The sequence below is a fragment of the Gopherus flavomarginatus genome, chromosome 6 (assembly GCF_025201925.1).
Source record: "Gopherus flavomarginatus isolate rGopFla2 chromosome 6, rGopFla2.mat.asm, whole genome shotgun sequence".
NCBI lineage: Eukaryota > Metazoa > Chordata > Testudines > Testudinidae > Gopherus > Gopherus flavomarginatus.
Genome location: NC_066622.1, coordinates 85,728,217 through 85,748,056, shown reverse-complemented (window position 1 = coordinate 85,748,056; position 19,840 = coordinate 85,728,217). Strand labels below are relative to the sequence as shown.

Sequence of the window (19,840 nt, the reverse complement as noted above, 5' to 3'; positions counted from 1 at the left end):
CGCTTACCTCAAGCAGCTCCCAGAAGCAGCAGCATGTCCCTTCTACAGCTATGCATACATACCTCATTTGTACACACAGAGGCAATTTTTGCATGCAAAAATTCATTGTTTGCAAATAACTGCATAAGTCAAACTTTGCAAATCTGGGCTCTGAATACTCATATCATGCCCATGAATAAAGGATGTTAGATTTGACTAGGAGTTAACCAGTGTTCAGATGGGAGAGTTTCTAACTAAGGTGACCAGAGTCCCAATTTTATAGGGACAGTCTGATATTTGGGGCTTTTTTTAATATGGGCTCCTATTACCACCACCACCACCCTCCCCGGGTCCCGATTTTTCACACTTGCTATCTGGTCACCCTACTTCTAACTGGTGTTATGTGTAATAACATTTTACTTTGATTTCTAAGATAGAGATGCATCAGGTTGTGTTGTGTTAAGTTGTGTCATGATGGCTGAGATTGCTTTAGATTTATTCATAGTACAATCTAATCCTTTAAAAACTTACAGTATAAATATGGACATCTTGGATTTGATCCAAATTGCCTGTGGCAGATGGAATTCAAGGAAATGAACAATGTAACCTACAAAATGGCTTATCTTCCTGGAGGGCTACATTAGTTTCACAGAATACAACAGATTGTAAAAATACATCCAGGGAAAGGCAGCTTCTTGGTGCTGGCTACAGGCAGCCTGGTTGCAGGTGCAACTTCACTGGTTTAAATGGAACAGAACCATGTGACAGCGAGTAAAAGCCATCCTGTACCTTCTTTAGGAGAGCCTGCAGCCATGATACTCCACACCCCTGCGGCTCCCATAAGGGTAGAGCCTGTCTTGCTGCACAGCAGAGGTGGGGCTTCTGTGTGTGAAATCCAAGCTAAGTTTTCCCACTCAACTGAGAGAGGAGCTTCCGGCTGAGCCTAGTCAGGCTGGGGAGGTAGAAAGTACTGGCCTGAAGCCAGGATGGGGGTGTTCTGGAATCAGGAGAGCTGTTCTGTTTGTTTATATTGGTTTTGTGTTTGCAGATAGTTCTGGAGTTGGAGTTTAAGGATTTTAGCTGCACTCAGTATTGCTATCCACATGTGTTCAAACAGTGTGAGTCAGGCCCCACAAAATGATGAGACTGGTTTTAAATCATTACATTTTTGAAAACATGTTGGGTTCTTTTTACCTTCTGCCCTCTGAACCTTCATGAGTTACATTTTGAAGCTTTTGTTCACTGCACTAAGAGCTAGAAACTTACTTTACAAACCAACCGACACTGCTGAGATTCTTATGTCATAAAATGATTCCAGGAACTTGGGCTCTAAGAAAAACTCCAAATATCCTGAGAGCTGGCAACAGTTCAAGAATTTTATTTCACAAGAACCCTGTAAAAATAAACCAGAAACCCCAGAGAGATTGAATTTAAGCAAAGCACAATCCTGTGAAATTTCTTCCCACCTGTGCAGACCCTGTGTTTCACCCAAACTCTGCCACAAACTCAAGCCTGGTTTGGATATAACCCAAGGCATCTGAGGAATCCAGAGACCTATGATTAAAAGGTTTTTGTGTTTTTTTTTAAATAGCACCCCAGTCGTGGACCAAGACCCCATGGTGCTAGGCGCTGTAGAAACACAGAACAAGAAGATGGTCCCTGTCCAAAGGTTCTCTGATCTAAGTAAGTATATAATCTTTTATATTCCATTCTCCTTCCACTGTGAACTATTTTAACAAAGTTACATTGAATAAACTGCCACAAATTGGATTTTAAATTGATTTTTGTTCTCATTCAATGTAAAAATAAAGAGGCATATGTGACCAACAATAAATTGTTGTGTGTGCCAATAAGGGTATGCATTACTGAGCTACTGGATGAAATTCACACCTGTGTGACTGGCCACTATAAAGCCTAACCACCACTTTAATCCCATAACACCTCAAAATAGTCTCTTTGCCACTCTTTATAGCAGTGACATAGGCTCAGGGATATTTTTTGTTTTTGGGTCTCTTCTCTCAGAGCACATATCACCCCATCAACCAGTGAGTTTTCTTCCTTCTCATTTATTTTCTGCTGCTGAATAGCTGAGGACCATGGAGATTGTCGTAGAGACTGAGGTGGAAGAGAGAATTTTGACACTCAAGGAAATATAATTTTTTTAAAAAAATTCAAAAGTTGCCAGAATCCTTTAGTATCCAAAATAATCTGTATTTTGCTACTTTGAACGCAAACAGTCAGCAATTTTGGGTATCAGTGTTCCCGAGCAAATCCAAAACAAAAATTAGAAGGCCAAATACCCCTCCTGCAGAGGCCCTGAGAGGAAAGAAATGCTTTAAGATATGTCTCACAGAGTTTTCTGTATATTGTTCACTCTAAGGTTTGGGAGATTGTAGAGTTTGGAAGAGGCGATTGCTCTCAGCCTCACAGAGCATGGAGAGTGGGGGTTTGCAGAAGCCAGGATGTCACTGAGTTCTCCCATACCTGCCTAATAGCACCCACGGAATGCTGCTGGTATACCCACAGTTACCAAGGAACAGTGCCTTTGAGTACAGCCTCTCCACCTCTGCCCCTTTGGCACCTTGGCTGAAGGCCTCTTGCTGGGGGAAAGGGGTAAAGGGGAAAGTTTAGTGGCAGTGGCATGCCCTGTCCCCTCCCCTACTCATACAGACAAGGGAATAACTGCCCACAGAGCATCCCTGCCGTCCCCCTTGGCACACTGAAGGGGACATTCTGGACCATGCTGGTTTGGTGAGCTTCAGCCTCATCACATCCCTGAGGTGAGCCCCAGCAGCTGGCTATAAATACCTGTTTTGGTTTATTGCTCCAATAAACATTGCAGATAAAAAATGCTTTACAGAAGCCAAAAGGTTATTGCTTAATAAAGCAAAATTATTAACCCTTGACATGGAGCACAACAGCAGCTAGTGCCCTACAACTTCATGGCCTGAGGTCAATTCCTATGTGTGGGGAGAGAATTTGCCTGGAAGGACGCAGATAATCACCTTATTTTGGCAGTAAAGCCCAGCTTTGAAGGCTCATAGAGAGCTTCCCCTCTTCCCCTACACCATATTCATCTCTTTCCGGGGAAGGGGAAGCATCAGAAACTGAGTCTGCTCCCCCCTCTCCCAGCCAGACTGAGATAAGAGTGGTGATGAGGGTTTTATATGAGAGCTTAGATATAAAGAAAGCTTATGATGTCAATATGAAACAGGAAAGAAATTAACACATTCATGACCAGGACAAACTAAACAGGCCACGGAGTTTTGTTTTTGCTGTTGTGAGACTTGATTTCCTTCTCCCTCCTCCACTTGTTTTCTCAACCTGCCACCTCAAGTACCCTCCACCAGAAACCTTCCCACCTTTCTTCCTTCCACATATCCAGCCAGTCTTGTGGGTGAGGAGGGAGAGAGGGTATAGACCACAACAAAATAGAAGCCACCTAATTACACAGCGAAAATAAAAAATGCAGGGACAGTAAATGCTAGCTAAACAGTAAAAGGCCTGGGACGATACCAGGCAAAGAAACCTGGATAATGTCCACTTCTTGCACTATCTTGTTTTTCCTAGAGATACACCACCTTCCCCTCTTATCACAGAGACCTCACACATCCTCCTTCCCTTTACTGCTTCAAATTCCCTCACCAGAGATATCTCCCACCTACTTGCCTTGCTTTATCCTTCCTTTCTTCATTCACCACCAGAGTACTCCCTTCCCATTGCCTTGTTACTGTTCAGCCCAACTGAGTGTAAGAGACCCATCCACCATACAGATTCTTGTTTCTCCATCTGTTTCTCTTCCTGCCCCCTCCACCCAACCTGCTGCCAAAACACCCCTTCCCCAATATTGCACATTCCACCTGGCTATCTTGAATTTCCCCTTATTTACTGGTGATTCTTAGTCAGGGCCGGTGCTTCCATTTAGACGACCTAGGCGGCCGCCTAGGGCACCAGGATTTGGGAGGGCAGCAATTCGGCGGTGGGGGGGTCCTTCCACACTCTGGGTCGTTGTCGGCAATTCTGTGGCGGGTCCTTCACTCGCTCCGGGACCCGCCGCCGAAGTACCCCGAAGACTGGGAGCACGGAAGGACCCCACCCGGCCGCAGAATTGCCACCAATGACAGGGAGCGCAGAAGGACCCCTGCCTAGGGCGCCAAAAACCCTGGCACTGCTCCTGTTCTTAGTAGTGGGTTTGGAGCAGGTCTGCGTTGCCTGGAATCTAGACAACAAAGAGAGCAGCAGGCTTGATGGCTGCTTTCTGAAATCACCAGAGAGGGCAGTCTTTGACCTGAGTGTCAAAAAAAACAGCTTCAGATAAGAGGAAGCCTTTTGCAGGTGAGGGGCCTTTGTGAAGAGGGGAGAATGAGCGAGAGAGCAAGTGAGTGAGCTCCAGGAGTTTGGCTAAGTATCTCAAGTTCAGCATGTTTATTCAAAACACCCCGCAGACTTCTAGGATTGAATGTCTTTGTGGGTATTTGCAATGTTGACACGGGAATGTGCGTTCTTGTATTAGTTTTACAGCTGATTTTGTGTGGCTTTTGCATGCACTTTTACAGTATGGAGCTAGGTTTTATAAGTGTTCTCTTACCATATGTGTTTCACGATATTGAGTCTGAGTGTTGTGCATTTTCTTAAATAAATATTGACTGTATGGTTGGATATTGTTCACTTATGTATTTTTGTGCTTTTTCTTATGGACTCTTGCAAGCTAGAGGCTACACTTCATGTGCCTGGTTATATTTTGGCAGTTCCAATGCTGATAAACGTCTACTTTTAAACCACTTTGGTTCAATGAAGATTTTTCCACAAAGTGAAAATGACCTCTAGAAAATAAGTTTGTGATAAAAAAATAATTTTGATTTGTGCCCATTCTGTCCACTGCTGACTAGTTTATTCACAGTGTTGGCCATGGTCGGGCCCTATTTTTGTCGTTCTTTTTGAGCCCCCGATAATTACAAGATTCAAATTAAACTAAAATTCACCAGACCTCTTTTCCCCAACTTCTTAGGGGAGTTAGCCCTAGGGGTGGGAGGAGCACTAACCAGAATGTCCACTAGGCCAGCCGGACATCCCTTGTCCTCTTCCTCCTATTCAACCCTACTCCTCTGAATTTACCAGGAGATTCCTGTTTCTAATCCATGCATGCAAAGCTGCTGTGTATTTCCTTCTTTACAGCCTTTAGAGCCACGGAAGCAGCAGGTGTTTCCCACTCATATTTTCCAGCCTGTGTGAGAATAGGGAGCAATAATGCCCCAGATAGCAGCAATCCCTCTGTGCCCGGGTACTCACACTTTGCCCTCACAACCATCACTGTAATCACTCCTCCCCCTCCCACCTTATTCTCCTCTTTTCCCTCCCCACCTTATTTCCCCCCCATGCTCCTCCTCTTCTTTTGTGACCCCCCCCCCACCATCTGCTCCTCCTTCTGACCCCCCCCATGCTTCCTTATCCTTTGCTGAGTTGCTAGCTCTGCACAGGCCCAGTCTCTCTAATCAGATGAAGCAGCAGGATTATCTCTCTCCCTCCCTCCCAGGCTCCATTTTGTTTCTTCTTTAGTCGTGGGGGGTGGGGAGGGAGGGGGCAGGAAGAGGCGTCACCTGTAGAGGCAAAGGAAACTGCATCCCTTAATCCCTTCTCCATTTGTTTTGATGGTCTTCATTCCCCACTCCTGTCTCCCCCCTGCACGCACCTTGTTACTGACAGGAAGAGGAGCAATCTGAGTTTCCAGAGGAAACCTAAACTCTCAAGGCTTTGGTTTTCTCATTTAATTACTGAGCATCTTTTGAAATCACCCCCCCAGGTAACCTGGACTGGCAAACTGGATGTAAAACCTCTCTGAGTAGGGGGAAGGTAAGGACCACAGGAGGAACATGTTCTCTTATCTTCTATTACAATGAGATATTTTCATTTTAAAGGCATGTCTTGGAGAATAACGAAGCAAATTGTATGGAAGTGAGAGGAGCTGCAAAGAGACAGACCCAGAATTCTGTGAGTATTGTGCTGGGGGCTGATGATAGCTGGACTCTGGGAGGGAGATGTAAAATCCAGGGATTAAAACTGAAATAGTAATTAATCTTCAGAGTTTTATTTTTTCCTAAAAAGAGAGGAGGACTTCTCAAAGGTGGCATTTGTTTTGAGTTTTAAACAGATCTCATCCAGCTCTGCAAAAGATGATTCTCTTTCCATGCTAAATGCCTGAAAGATCTTATTAAAATGTGCGTCTGTTTGTCCTTTAATCTCTGTGTGTGCTATGGTATTTTGTAGAGATTTTAAAAGAAAATAAATATATTAGGTGTTTCTCCCCCCAACCCTTTGGGTTGTAGAGATGCTCAGCTGTTGTATCCAACTCTGCTGTGTGTGTTTTGCTGTTTTGGTACCAAAAAGGCTTTGCTAAAAGGAAGAGGAGATAAGTCGTATAGTGGTTTTACTAACTCTTAGTTCTTGTGTGTTTTTGCTGTAATATTCCATCGGAGAACAACAGTCCCAGCACTGTACCACGTGGTCATCGCATACATTTTTGATGCTGTCAGCAAATTAGCACACAACAGCAAATGCAACCTGAAAAAAAACACTGCTCCACACTTGCATTATACCATTGTTCTAAATGATGTTATAGGCTTTATTTTCTCCGTTGCTGCCCTAGGTAAAGGATCCATCATCGCTTCAGTGGTATCTTTTGTCTTCAGCTGTTTAGAATCACTGACTAAAAATTTGCTCTGAGTTGTAACCTGGTTTGCAAAAATCTCAACCCAGGTACAAATTGATTTAACAAAACTCAGATGGAGGGCAATTATTTTGCTGTGTTGAAGTCCAAGACTGCAATAGGGAATTGTGTGTTGTGTGCATCATCTAGCTCATAAATTCCCATGTTAAAACTAAAAATTTGTATTCTGTGCATTTTATGGATTGGGGAAAGAGATGAAGAGAAACAAGCAGGTTATTTTTATTTAGAGGATTGTACACATGAAATAGTGACTAAGAAGAGAGAGTCATTGTATAAGAACTTATTTTTTTAAAACATGGGGAGGTACACGGACAAGGCAGAACATATACTGTAAATACAAAAAAAATCTATTTGTCAATAATCTTTGTATTAAACAAAGTAATCATTTGATGCAAAACACCAGTTGCTGTATTGTGCCTACTTGCAAAGGTGGTGGTTAAGGTCCTGAGCCTGTGAACACTTAGGCATAAACTTAACTTTAAGCATTTGTGTAATCCCGTTGGAAGTTAATCACGTGACTAAACATTTTCAGGATTAGGACAACAGTTTGCCCAATGGTCAAAGACCTCTGAAATAAAACAAAACAGGATTTAAGAAGTGTCTTTTTAATTTTTATTTTTTATGTTCTGGCTTTTGTTGAATTTTTTAAGCCATAGTGCTCTGTGTGTTCTTTTCATTAAGATGTATTTTGTTACTACTCTCCAGGGAATTGTAGCAAAGGTTTAATTTCTTATTTGATAATTGCCTACAAATGCTTAAACATTAAGAGCAATCACTTGTACATAATGTCCTTGGGTTTTTTATTTGTGCTTGTTAATAAGATTATTCATTCATTAGATAATAGTGCCAGGTTAAAGCATCAGAAACATATTTACTCTTTTTACAGTAAGCTAAGTTTTTGTTTTCAAATAATCAAAATCAATTTGAAAAATAAAAGCTGGGTGGGGGCGGCGGAAGTGGGGCAAGGTAGGCAATATAAATAATCTTCCTTATCACTCTGTACAGTTTAAAGCTTAATTTTGCCTCTGTCAGCAGCTATGATAAAATAGCACAAATCAAGTGTAGATTTAAAATGTCCAGATGGGCAGAGGCATTTGGTGCATTAATGAGATGATATTACACCTGTCTGCATGCTGGGTTAGTTCTGTGCAGAACAGCAAAGGGTTTCCTCCTCTTTCCCTTTCTGATAACTCCTTTTTTTTTACGTAAACAGGTTGCATTCTCAGCTGCTGTTCCCTGTAGTTAGAATCTTAAAACCAAATCTGTTACAGTCACAACATGTAAAGCACCGCTTAAATCCTCTACAGCAGGGAGATTCCAGAGATAAAGCTAAAACTTTAGTTTAAGGCCGCCTTCTTGTGCTTGAACATTACAAAATGTTCACTAATACATGGCATGAGAGATCACTCAATCCACAGAGACATCTTCCAGAAATTACAAACAACATGGTGAATTGAAGATACTACATTAAGTCTTAACTTTGTTTTGTTTTCCCCTGGTTTTTATTGGTTTAAGGGGTAGCTTTGAATTGAACATTATATTTTTATTTGTGGTTTGTTTTGGTTTGGTTTTTTGCTTATTGTCACAAGATCAGTGTAATTATAAGAAGTCAGAAGAAAAACCTATTTCCCTTTTTCATTTTGCTTGGTGCATTTGACAATAGTACGTGTATAGTCAGTTTTATTTTTACGTATACAGTCAGTTTCCTCCTTTGCGTGAGTGCTTTGCACAGCAGTAAGGGACGCTAAAATAGAAAAAGACATGATTGTAAAACTATGAAAATTGGCAGGTGGACTTTGAAGAGTAGAAATGTGGACTTAGATATTATGCTGATAGCCACACTAGAAAACCGTACGATAATAAATAATGCCTGACACTGCCTTCAACTTCATATTTTTAAAATTGATTTGAGTTCATACGGACTGTCTCCTTTGAAGTTAGATATTGAGTATATATGGGGTTAGTTGCATGTGATCATCGAGGCTATGGTTTAAAATTTTGGCATATAATAGACTGAAACATTTCACTAATCTTATGTAGGTGTCCTAATATAGATTCACAGTGTATGCTGCTGGTTCTTTTGAAGCTATTATGATGTATACCAAAAAGGTGTATGTATAAATCTTGCATACATTATAGCAAATCTGTGCCAGTTATGTGAAAGGGGCTTTTGTTTTTTCCTGGTAGCTCAGCTGTTTTACTTAATTTGCAAATTCTGAAAGGTTTGAATCCCCAATGAACTCTAAATATTATTTTTGTTTTTTACAAAAGTCATTTCAGTGACAAGCTATATTTTTAAAAAGAAAATTGTCTAAACCCAACCACCAATTATTTTACACATCTGTGACCTCAACTGTTTTTGAGAATGGGGGAGGAATATGTTAAAGGGTCAGTGGAGTGGAAAGATGTTAAATCACGCTCCGGCTGAGACCGTTGATGCCATAATTCTTAAGGATGAGTTAAAATTACTAAATTAACCTCTAATATAGAAACACTATTGGGTGCAGCTCTAAGCAAGAATTATCGAGGAAGAATGTTTTCAATTTGTTTTTAAATTACTAGATCTTAGAAAAATTCCATTCAGAAAGGGCTCCTTCAGCAACAGAAACATCTATTAATTAAACAGAAGCCATGTTGTGAACCTGTTCTAAGTAATCCCTTACTCAATTAGGAAATGGGACTAGGGACAAGCTAAGTGTAAATGAGGTTGACACCAGCAGACATCTCAGCCTGAGCAATGCTATGAGCATACTCGTTAACTATTAGTGCTTTGGTTTAAAGCACCATTCTGCACTGAAAAGGGACTGTAAAAATAGCACCTTCTTACTCAACCAGTATGTTTCTTTATGTGTATTTAAAGTCACATCTGCTCAGACAGATGGCGTTACTCTTGTTTGTGCTGTAGCACTAACAGCACAGAGGAATGAGCTGGAATCTTTTTCTCCTTGTGCAAAATGTTTAACAATTAAACTCCAGTGACTCTACACTTGTGTAATCAACTGAATGGAATGGGCTGGAATGGAGGTAAATAAGGCCTTAATTTGGCCTGCAAAATCTTTTACTATCAGTAACGCATGGTAGTGAAAGAACCTAGCTTGCCCATGTTGAATTAGCAAGGATCACATTTTTTTACTTATCCGCTAAGCAAATTTTGACCTGGAAATCAGTGATGAAAAATGTGCAACCCCCTCATGATATTTTTTTGTTACTTTTAAAATGGCACCCTACTCTAAAAGATATCTTTGCTCATCACTTTCTGCAAACCATGTGTCTAACTACGGTAAGGTAAACGTACTGTATCTTTAATGTATTTTTTAAATTCTGTCAGAGGAAAAGACTTTTCCTATTTGTGGCCTTCTCCCCGTTCTTTAGTTCTTAAAACACTTGCTTTCAAAGAGAGGTTTTGATACCTGATGCACAATGTTATGGTATCCTGAAAGTTGTCTTGCTGAATTATTTGGACTATGATCACACTGAAGTCCATAATATAATGGAAGTAACAGACTATATGGTTTTGGGGTGTTACTGTCAAATTGGGAAGACACACTTAGACTTTACTGTTTTTGTGTGTGTTGACTTGATCTTGATGTAGAATGTAGGGGGGAAGTCCTCTGTTTAATGCATTATCTAGTGGCTGTGGTCTTAACACTTTTCAACAAGTTGTGCAAGTTCTACCAACAAAAGAAAAAAAATTAATTTATCATGTTAATAATCCATGTATAGATTATCCCATTTTAGGATTAGGGGTAAGAAGCAACATAAAATCATGAATGGCAAACATGCCATTGTCCAAATGTTGGACAAATACCCAAAATTAAGGAAACAAGAAAATACTAGTTCAAATATCTTAAAAGCCAAAGAATTGTGATAGTGGAATAGACTAGTTTTCCTCTGGAATGGTATCTTGTCTCCAGCAGTGCTTAATAGCAGATGCTTCAGAGGGTCACCTATAGTTATTTGATATAATAAAGGTGGGCAAGGTATCTTTTTACCCAAGCTGATGTTAATTTTGAAATGTTTAATCTTCATGAGCTGGAATTAATTTATTTAGGGCTCATAATACTTTCTATCATTATGCTTCATAATTTGCTTTTCTGATGTTAATAACAGATGGCAATAAAGAAGTGGGGGATTCTGTAACTGGCTGAACAATCAATTGACATAAGCCATTGTCTTCAGATCAGCCAAGCAGTGGGGAAGCACGCCTGTTCCCACAGAATGGGAGATATATTTATTCCTAAAATACAGTAGCTTTTCCTCAGAATTTCTTAGACATCCTGTGAACAATGCTGATACCATGTTTGCAAACTATGGTCTCCAGTTGTTGCCACACCTTGTCATTCAGGCTTTTTTAGTGTTCTTGATTGATTGCAGGCAGTCTTTTGTAGGATCTTGTGAGGATGGACACTTCCATCCCACAGCTCCAGCTAAATGCTCCAGTACAAACATTTTTTCATCCCTTCTTCTCTCTGTCCCGGGAGAACAGATTAACTGTTCTTGTCTCTGAAAATGGTCCACAGTAACTGCCCAAATAAATCTAATTACAAGAACTCAAAGTAATCGTAAGTAAGAGGCATAAAATACCTACTCTGTTTGGATATGTACCCCATCTGATGGGGTCAAATTATTGTAGTTATAGGTAAGCCAAGGAGTAAAACCTTTATGTTCTTAGGAGCTCAAATGAGCCTTAGGGCTTCTCTACATTACAAAATTAAGTCAACTTAACTTAACTTAACTTCAGTCGACATACAGCCACTGCTCTAATTATAGCGGGTGGTTCAAGTCCACACATGCTCCTTTTGTCAGTGGTGCGTGTCCTTGCCAGGAGCGCTTCCACCAGCTGAAGTGGACACTGGCAGCTTGGGTTGTCAGCGCCAGGGAGGGGTGGAGGTAGGGCTCCAGCTGTCAGCCCCGCTCAGGGCTGACAGCCAACAGGTGATGTAAGTAACACAATGTCTACACGGACCCTGCATTGCCCTAACTACATTGACCTAAGCACTCTAGTGGAGATGGAATTATTGTATTGATGTAGTGGGTGACTTGCATCTTGCAGCACAGACACTTACATAGTTAGGTCAACTTAAGTCTCTGAGGATGCTGGGATTTATTTCTTGGACTTTAGTTGTGCCTCTCTGTGTTGGATCTTGTAGTTATATTGTAGGCTCACTTTAGTGTTTAGGTATTAATATCCTGCATCTCCCATTCTAGCCACAAGTCATCATTTTTGGCAACACTGACGATACTTTCTCACTCCCGATATCTCTGATATCGCCTGTTTCTGTGCTAATACAATAGCTATTGCACCCAATATATAATGAAACAAAATTTCTAGATGGAAAGTCTTTCTGTCCTGTTCCCCTTCCTCTCCATTCCACTTCATATGACCCACAACATTTCAGAGGAACGAATCCTTTGAATGATACTGCACATCAATTGGGTACACTAAACTATATTTACATAACTATTCTTATTACTTCTTTTCAAACCAGTTTAACATGCTCTTGCACAGATGCACACTCACTTCTCCCCTCTGGGCAGAGATTGCTCAGTCTCTGCCAGTGCAGAAAGGTACTGCTACTGCCATGCTATCGGTACTCGTGAAGAGTTTAGCATACTAGAATAAAAGCTAGTGAGTGAATGAATCTCTTTAAGTAAGTCTCCAGATTCTGATGATATTTCACAGCTCTGTTCTTATGGACATAAATTCAGCATTACTCAAATTATGACAAACTATTACATCATAGGTTTCCCCTTGTACCAGTGTGTGTGTTCGTGATAAACCCTTGCATACTTGATCAGGAGTGCTACATGTCACAAGTGAGGATGCAGCTATGAAATAGGGTGCAAGCAGCATAAAACTGACCTATATTCAAGTATAATTATGACCTACAGCAAATAGATCCTGTCTCTGGTTTATTTGCTGGAACAAGATTATTCCAGCATAGATAAAAGTTGTTTTGTATTTTTTTTTAAAAGTCAATCCCAGCAGTAGGTAAAATGTTTTTTTTATTTTGTTTTATAAAAACAACTGGTTTTTATATTGGCACTTTCTTATTGGAGAAATTGTCATCTATGATAAAACAATATTACTGTTCAGCTAATCCTTGCTTTCCCTATTTGAAATCCTTTGGATTAACCACTCTGACCTGACACTGGGAGTCTAAGGAAGGGGGTGGTTTGCACTGAGGCTAGTAAGGAGTGAATAGAATTTAACCTTTTCTGATAAGATAGTTTTCTGTGAATGTGACTGACAGTTCATTATAAGGAAGAAACTACTGAATTATTTCAAGTACTTTTTTTAAAAAGGTAAAAATACTTGTCTCCTAACATCCTTCATCCAAGTATTTCAAAGTATTTTGCAAGCATAAATTAAGCCTTGCGAAACCCCTGTGATGTACTTATCTTATCCCCATGTTACAGATAGGTAAGCTGAGTCTCACAGAGAGTGGGTGACTTATTCAAGGCCATACAGTGAATCAGTGATCCAGACATGGATAGTCCTGGCCACCATTTCCTTTCTGTAATCACTGTACAATCCTCATCCCTTTTCATAATTTTAAAATCTATTCTCTTTTTGCTCCATATTGCTGCTTAGAGTATGTAAGCAGAGTCAGGATGAGCTCTACTCTGACATCTGGGTGAATTATGTCAAATGTGGAACAGAATTTCAGGGGCTGATCGTGTTTGCATAGGCACACCCACCACACCTAGCATAGCCCACGGCAACCTAAAATGTTTACTTTGACAGCTATGAGATCCCCAATTTCTTTCTTATTGGGGTAGGAGGAATGAAGTGTTGTCACCCTGATTATGTGAATGAGAAACTATGAAACTGTTTTATGACAGAGAGTTTCACCATCAATTAAGTAGCACTCACGAGACAAGGGACATGAGTGCCAAAACCTAGTGAATTGAAAGAGGTTGGGGGAGAGGTGTGTGTTGCTGATGGTATGGGCCCCTTTTGTGGGCCTAGCATATCAATTGCACCTCCTTCTCTCTCTCTCTCTCTCTCTCTGTCTCCACTGTTGAATAGCAGAGCTAATTGTGATTCTGTTAGGAACCTAGCAAGAGGCTGCTGAGCTGAATTCACTTTGGACCAATGGTGTACCAGCTCTGGGGCTCCCCTACTACAAGCTGAAATCACTGAGTGCTGTGTTAACTAGTGGGGGAGCCTGAAGATATATTGCTAAGTGGCTGGCAGAGCAGTTTGCAGAACGGTTGGAGTGGCGAGCGCAGCAGAGTGGAGCTGAGATGTTTGTGGGAACAGCTGGAGTAGTTCATGGGACGGCTGATGGAGCAGAGCAGCTGGTGGAGCAGAGCAGTGTGTGAGACGGTTGGAGCGGCCCACAGAATAGCAACTGGAGCAGAACGGAGCAGTTTGCGGGGATGGCTGGAGGAGCGGAGCGGAGCAGTGCTGTTCATGGTGAAGGCTGCAGCGGATCTCCACGGAGACGCGGGGCAGTCGGCCTTGGCCCACATAAGGTGCTCCTTTACACCCTGTGTGCCCCCCATTTCCACCCAGGCTAGGGGGGTAAAATCTCTGCAGATGAACTTTTGAACTCTGGGGTGGCACTGACCAGGGACAGAGACGTTTGGGGTTGATGGATTTTGGGGTGATCTGGACTTAAGACCCTGAGGGGGAAAGGACATTGCCAAACGTACTTGGAGGTGGGTTTTTTTGCTTATGGTTTGTGTTATAATCCTGTTTGTGGTGTTTCTCCAACGTAATGACGCATTGTTTCCCTCCTTTATTAAAAGAATTTTGCTACACTCCAACTCCGTGCTTGCAAGTGGGGAAGTATTGCCTCCTAGAGGCACCCAGGGAGGTGGTATGTAATTGTCCCAGGTCACTAGGTGGGGGCTCGAACTGGTTTTGCATTGCGTTATGGAAACGGAGCCCCTGGATACTGAACCCGGCCATTGTTGAGCAGAAGGGTTACAAGTAACGTTAAGTAACTTTTGGAACCTCAAAGTCTAAATGAGTTGCCTTCCTGAATCTTTCTTACTGTGCACAGTTACTTGTTGACAGGCTTGCTCATGAATGCTGGAAACCTGCCATTTCCTCCTCCTCTTTTCTTGTAGACCATTGAAGACTGTGGTATAGGAGGTAGAGAGAGAAAATGTAAGAGCCAGAGAGAGAGAGAGAACCTAATGGAGTATCTAAGTCCATCTGCCACCTATAATACCGATGACACTGGGTTTGTGAAAGAGACAGAACTGTTTTCATCCGTAAAAGGGTAAACAGAGCTTCTCCACTGACCTGTTTGGTGGGGCATCTTTCAAGCATGTGAGCATTGGCTTCCCTGGCTGTCTGGTGAAATTCTGGGGTCACCACCTATCTCTTTCTTTTATATTTCCATTGTCATTGCTGCCACCAGCCATTGCAATTTATAAAAACAACTACCGTCCTTCTGCCCAGCATGATATCATGTGAGCCTCTCCAAGGGTTACTGTCACTGGACTGTGTGCCAGAGAGCTCTAAATGTATAGAACGCCAGGCACACACTTGTCCCTTAGTTTGCTGCCTTATCACTGTCATGTTCAAGCTCAACTAGCCAAAGAAATGCTAGTCCTGAAGTTAATGTTGAACTTGGGACTTTGATAGATCGTGACATTTGGCCAGATCAAATTTCTTTCTTTCCATTTTTACTGTTGCTGTTAAACTTCCAAGCTAGCAGCAAAACAAAAAACAAAACAAACAGAAAAATAAACAACCCTACAAGATTATTGGAATATTTTAAAGCAAGTATAATATTAATTTACAAGTTCATCTAAATGTTTCAGTCATCTAACCTCTTGGAGTGGAGTGGGCTAGGTATGCAAGACATGAGGTGGTTGTATGCAGCCTTTTGTAAATAAATTATATTAGTTTGGCTTCCTGCTTTCTTCATTACACTATCAGCAGCACATCGTGACTTTTATTATTGTTTATTTCTATTGGTTTCCCGTATGCGTGGAGCAGCCCTGCAGACAATCTCAAAACATAGGTCCCTGACTCAGAGTTTCCAAGTCCCCAAGCCTGCAGAGACTGAGCTGGGTGGATCGTTGTGTCTGCACAGAGTTCAGTTGAAGTCAGTAGGTGCAGGGGTTGGTCTGTGTGGTTCTCTTTTGGGGATTGGGGTCTATGGCCCTGACCTTGCAATGGGGTTACCCAGGTGGAGCTCATCAGAGGATTATATTTTTGATGGCTGACTTTGAATCTCAGTTGGATTTTAAGTAGCACCCAGTGTTAAGGAGCTGTAATTTAAAAAAAAAAAAATCAGTCTGCATGGTGGTTGAGAAGCCAGGTATTGGTCACTGTCATGTTTGTGCATTAAAGGGTTGAAGTCCTTAAGAAACAGCAAAATGCTGTACCTACAAGGCTATTGTGTGCTAACATTTAACTGGATATCAGTAGCAAGATATTCTTACTTAAATAAATGTGGCAATTAGATTAAGTCTCTGCTTTGTGTAACTTTAGTCTATTGTTTAGATAGGCTAGGGACTGTATGTTAATATGTAAATTCTGTAGACAGCAGAGCTTTCACTGTGAGTATAGTACTAGGTCACTCTCACTCTCACAATATTTCATGTTTTTCTTAACACTTCATCTACTGAAATCAGCTTATTACACGAACATCTAGCTTTCATTTTTAAAAAGTTGTTAGCCTTCATGGTTGCGGAGAAAAGCTTGAAAACATGAACTCTAAAGGCAGGAGGCAAATAAAAAGAATGCAACTTTTATTGGATTTCAGAATAATCAGATTTAAAATACATCATTTCTTGAGACCTGACTCATGATTTTTGAACACATAGGGTTGGCAATGCTCCAGGGTGTGGTGTGTGTGGGAATGTATCTATGCATGTGGGGGGTGGAGGTGGCATAAAGGGCAGAATGTATTGTTCATATCCATGTGTAGTAAATCCCCAGGTGAGTACTACAGGCCATCCCTGGATTCATGAGCAGAGGTCAGGCAAGGTGGTCAAATGTCTGTACACTAATTTATCACACAAATACCATCTCCATTTGTGTGGTTTTGCTTTGGGCGCATAAACGATGGACATGGGGAACCTGTCTTCCTGATTTGATTGCATATTTTTATTAACTCAGTAAATATAGAAACCCATCCATTTTCCCCACAAAATAACTATTTTCATGTTACGTCATTGCAAGGTAAAACTATAAGCAGGGTTTCCCTGATATGTCATTGTTTTGGGGAATTAGTCAGAGGAGAGAGAGCCTTGCTGGAACCTTGAGTATTCCCAGACACTTGATATAGAATGACTCAGGCACTCCTGTTTCTTCCTTTGACTCCCTGTCAGTGGGTAAGCAAGATGTCTGTCTGACGTTCCACATCTTCGCCAGGCTGAGGAACAGGAGGCTGGTGTTGGAAATCCTACCAAGCTTGCTTGGAGTTAACCATTGTATAGCTGATAAGAAGTAACAGATGCTGCTGATAAGCTTACTTATATGTTACTTACTAGGCTTTTGTACTGCACTCATCGAGTGCCTTTATAACGTTCTTGCTCTGTGCAAAGAACTCTAATGAGGGGCACACTTGTTTTTTCTTGCACTCCCATAATGATCACAGTGGAAAAACAGTCAAAATAGATAGGAACATAGTAAACGTTGTACCAGATCATACTAGTTGGCCCATCTGGCCTATTATCCTGCCTCAGACAATGGCAAGTAGTAGCTGCATTGGAGGAAGGTGCAAGCAATGCTGGGATAAGCAGCTATGGAATAAACTCTGCCTGGGGAACATTTCTTCCTAACTGTCATTAGAGGCTGTCTTATGCCTCAAAACATGAAGGGTTTTCTGTCCTTCCCAAACTCTTGTTTTGTGGGTTTAGTTTTTTAGTGTCTTTGCTAATGTTAATTCTGGATGATATGGTTAATTAATCGAAACAGTGACCATCAGTTGCAGAACTGGCCATGCGCCCATTCTGCAGAACTACAGGGCAAAGTGATAGTTGATGAACTAGTATTACAAATTAGCACAGCTGAAAATAATCCTACTTATTGAAGTGCATACTCAGTATGTGTTCATTACATGCATGTGACATTGTTTGTCCACTTCACTTGATGACCTGTGTCTGATAATCAGGGGCATTATTAAGAAGAGCCAAAGCATTTAAAAGAGAGGGACTACCAGTTTACAGCTTTGGCTAGGCACAGTCGGTGCAAAGTGCCATATGGTATGTGAAAGCATAAATTATGATTGTTTTTAAAAGTTCTTAAACATTTAAAAATTGGGGTCTCTAGCCCGGTTCTGCAACCATCTCAGGTACCTATGTGTCCTGGTTGCTTACAGAACTTGGGAAAGCCTTGCCAAAGAAAATTCTTGTATGAGATCATCTGTGATCCAGAGACTCCTTAAATTCCTCACCAATGTCTCTCTTTAATTTCCCCTGCCCGAGAGGCCCTTGTCCCAGGCACTTGAGCCTCTAAGCTTTTTACTATAGCTAATCCTGTTTTGTCAATGCCTTTTGGGGGTCTTGATCCCCTGGCAGTAATGGATGCTAATCATTACAGCTAATGACCAGTTTCTTTTGAGAGGGGAAATTGCTACCAGGCCTCATAATATTAGAATGTAAATCCTCAGATAGATCGTTCTTATCTTGTGTAAGGCAACTGTAAATATTAGTATGGTGAAAAATGGGCAAACTTTTATTATATGATTTCAGGATACGATAAATCAATTCATACAAATTTATTTTCGTTATCTCCTTATTTTAATTGCTTAATCTGCCCAGCTCTAAAATAAGGGAATGTCAGATATTTGAAAAAGGGAATCTCCTTAGACATTTAAGTATAGTAGTTTTCTATCATGGAAACAGAACTTTGTAATGAAGATGCACTCTGCACTTCTAATATTGATGTATGGTATTTTTCCCCCCTAACCCCCCCATGCAATTGTGTCTGATCACAACTGCTGCCACTTGGATTGCAATGAAAGTTCTTGAATGTTTGCCATATGATATCATTAATAACAATTGTAGCTTCTCTCAGGCAATTCTTCCTGAGCAGTATGTCAGGGAATTTGCAGGTTATAGTCAGAGTGTCTGTAATAGGCTTAAACAGAGTTAAGAATCTAGATATAGTAGCCTTCTACTGCAATAAATCTTATAAGTAAATTAAAATCACACTGCCCCCGTGGTATAAAACATACATACATCTGTCCTGGTGTTAAAGAAGAGTTTGGTGCCCTGAAGTTGTAGTGCTGTGCATGATCTACTGACAGACTTTATGAAGCCTTTCATAATATATTTTAATAAATGCTGACACAAAGTTGAATCAAGATTTTAAAAACTAACTAGTAATTTTTAGGTGCCCAAGTTGAGGCACCTTAACAGTGCCTGATTTTTAGAAATTCCTGAGCACCCAACTTCTAAAAATAGGCCCCTTTAAGTTGTCTCCAGTTGGGGACCCAAAATTGTTCATCATTTTGAAAATCTTAGCCTAGATCTATTATAGAACTTTCTTTTCATTTCCCAGGTATATAGTCTCCATTTGTGGCAAGGGTGGTTCTAATTTTAACAGATTTATTCTGTAACCAGGGGCTGATTTTGAAGGCATGGAGCAAAATTTTACAAGAATCCATTGCTGTAAGGCAGTGGTTCCCAAACTTGTTCTGCCACTTGTGCAGGGAAAGCCCCTGGTGGGCTGAGCCGGTTTGTTTTCCTGCCGCATCTGCAGGTTTGGCCCATCGCGGCTCTCAGTGGCCACATTTGCTGTCCCAGGCCAATAAGAGCTGCTGGAAGTGGCGGGGCCCGAGGGATGTACTGGCTGCCGCTTCCGGAGCTCCCTTTGGCCTGGAGCAGCGAACAGCAGCCACTGGGAGCCGCAATAGGCCGAACTGCAGACATGGCAGGTAAACAAACCGGCTCACCCCCCCCAGGGGTTTTCCCTGCACAAGCGGCGGAACAAGTTTGGGAACCACTGTTGTAAGGTCTTCATAAAATATCACTTTCCTGACTGATTTTAAGAATAGATGGAAGAGAGGAATGCGCATTACCAGCATATGCCCATAACCAATGCTGTCTGGATTTGTTATAATAGGGTTGTAGGCTCTGCCATCATTCTTTCTCTAATTATGTGCATTATCGCCAGTTTTTCTGTTGAACATTAAATTTATGTAGAATAAATAATCCATA

At 41.2% G+C, this 19,840-nt stretch overlaps 1 protein-coding gene across 2 annotated transcripts in view; it reads left to right on the top strand.

Annotated features, from left to right (window-relative positions):
• Nucleotides 1-1,582: 1,582 nt before the first annotated feature.
• The window catches only part of GPRIN2 (G protein regulated inducer of neurite outgrowth 2), a 35,714-nt gene continuing 17,456 nt past the window's right edge, over nt 1,583-19,840 (top strand). The window contains exons 1-2 of one of the 2 annotated variants that reach the window (XM_050958600.1): nt 1,583-1,662; nt 5,895-5,967. The gene's annotated coding sequence lies outside the window, so the exon portion shown is untranslated. Of the gene's footprint in view, nt 1,663-5,671; nt 5,830-5,894; nt 5,968-19,840 lie in introns of those variants that run through there. The other variant, XM_050958602.1, reaches the window with a different exon arrangement.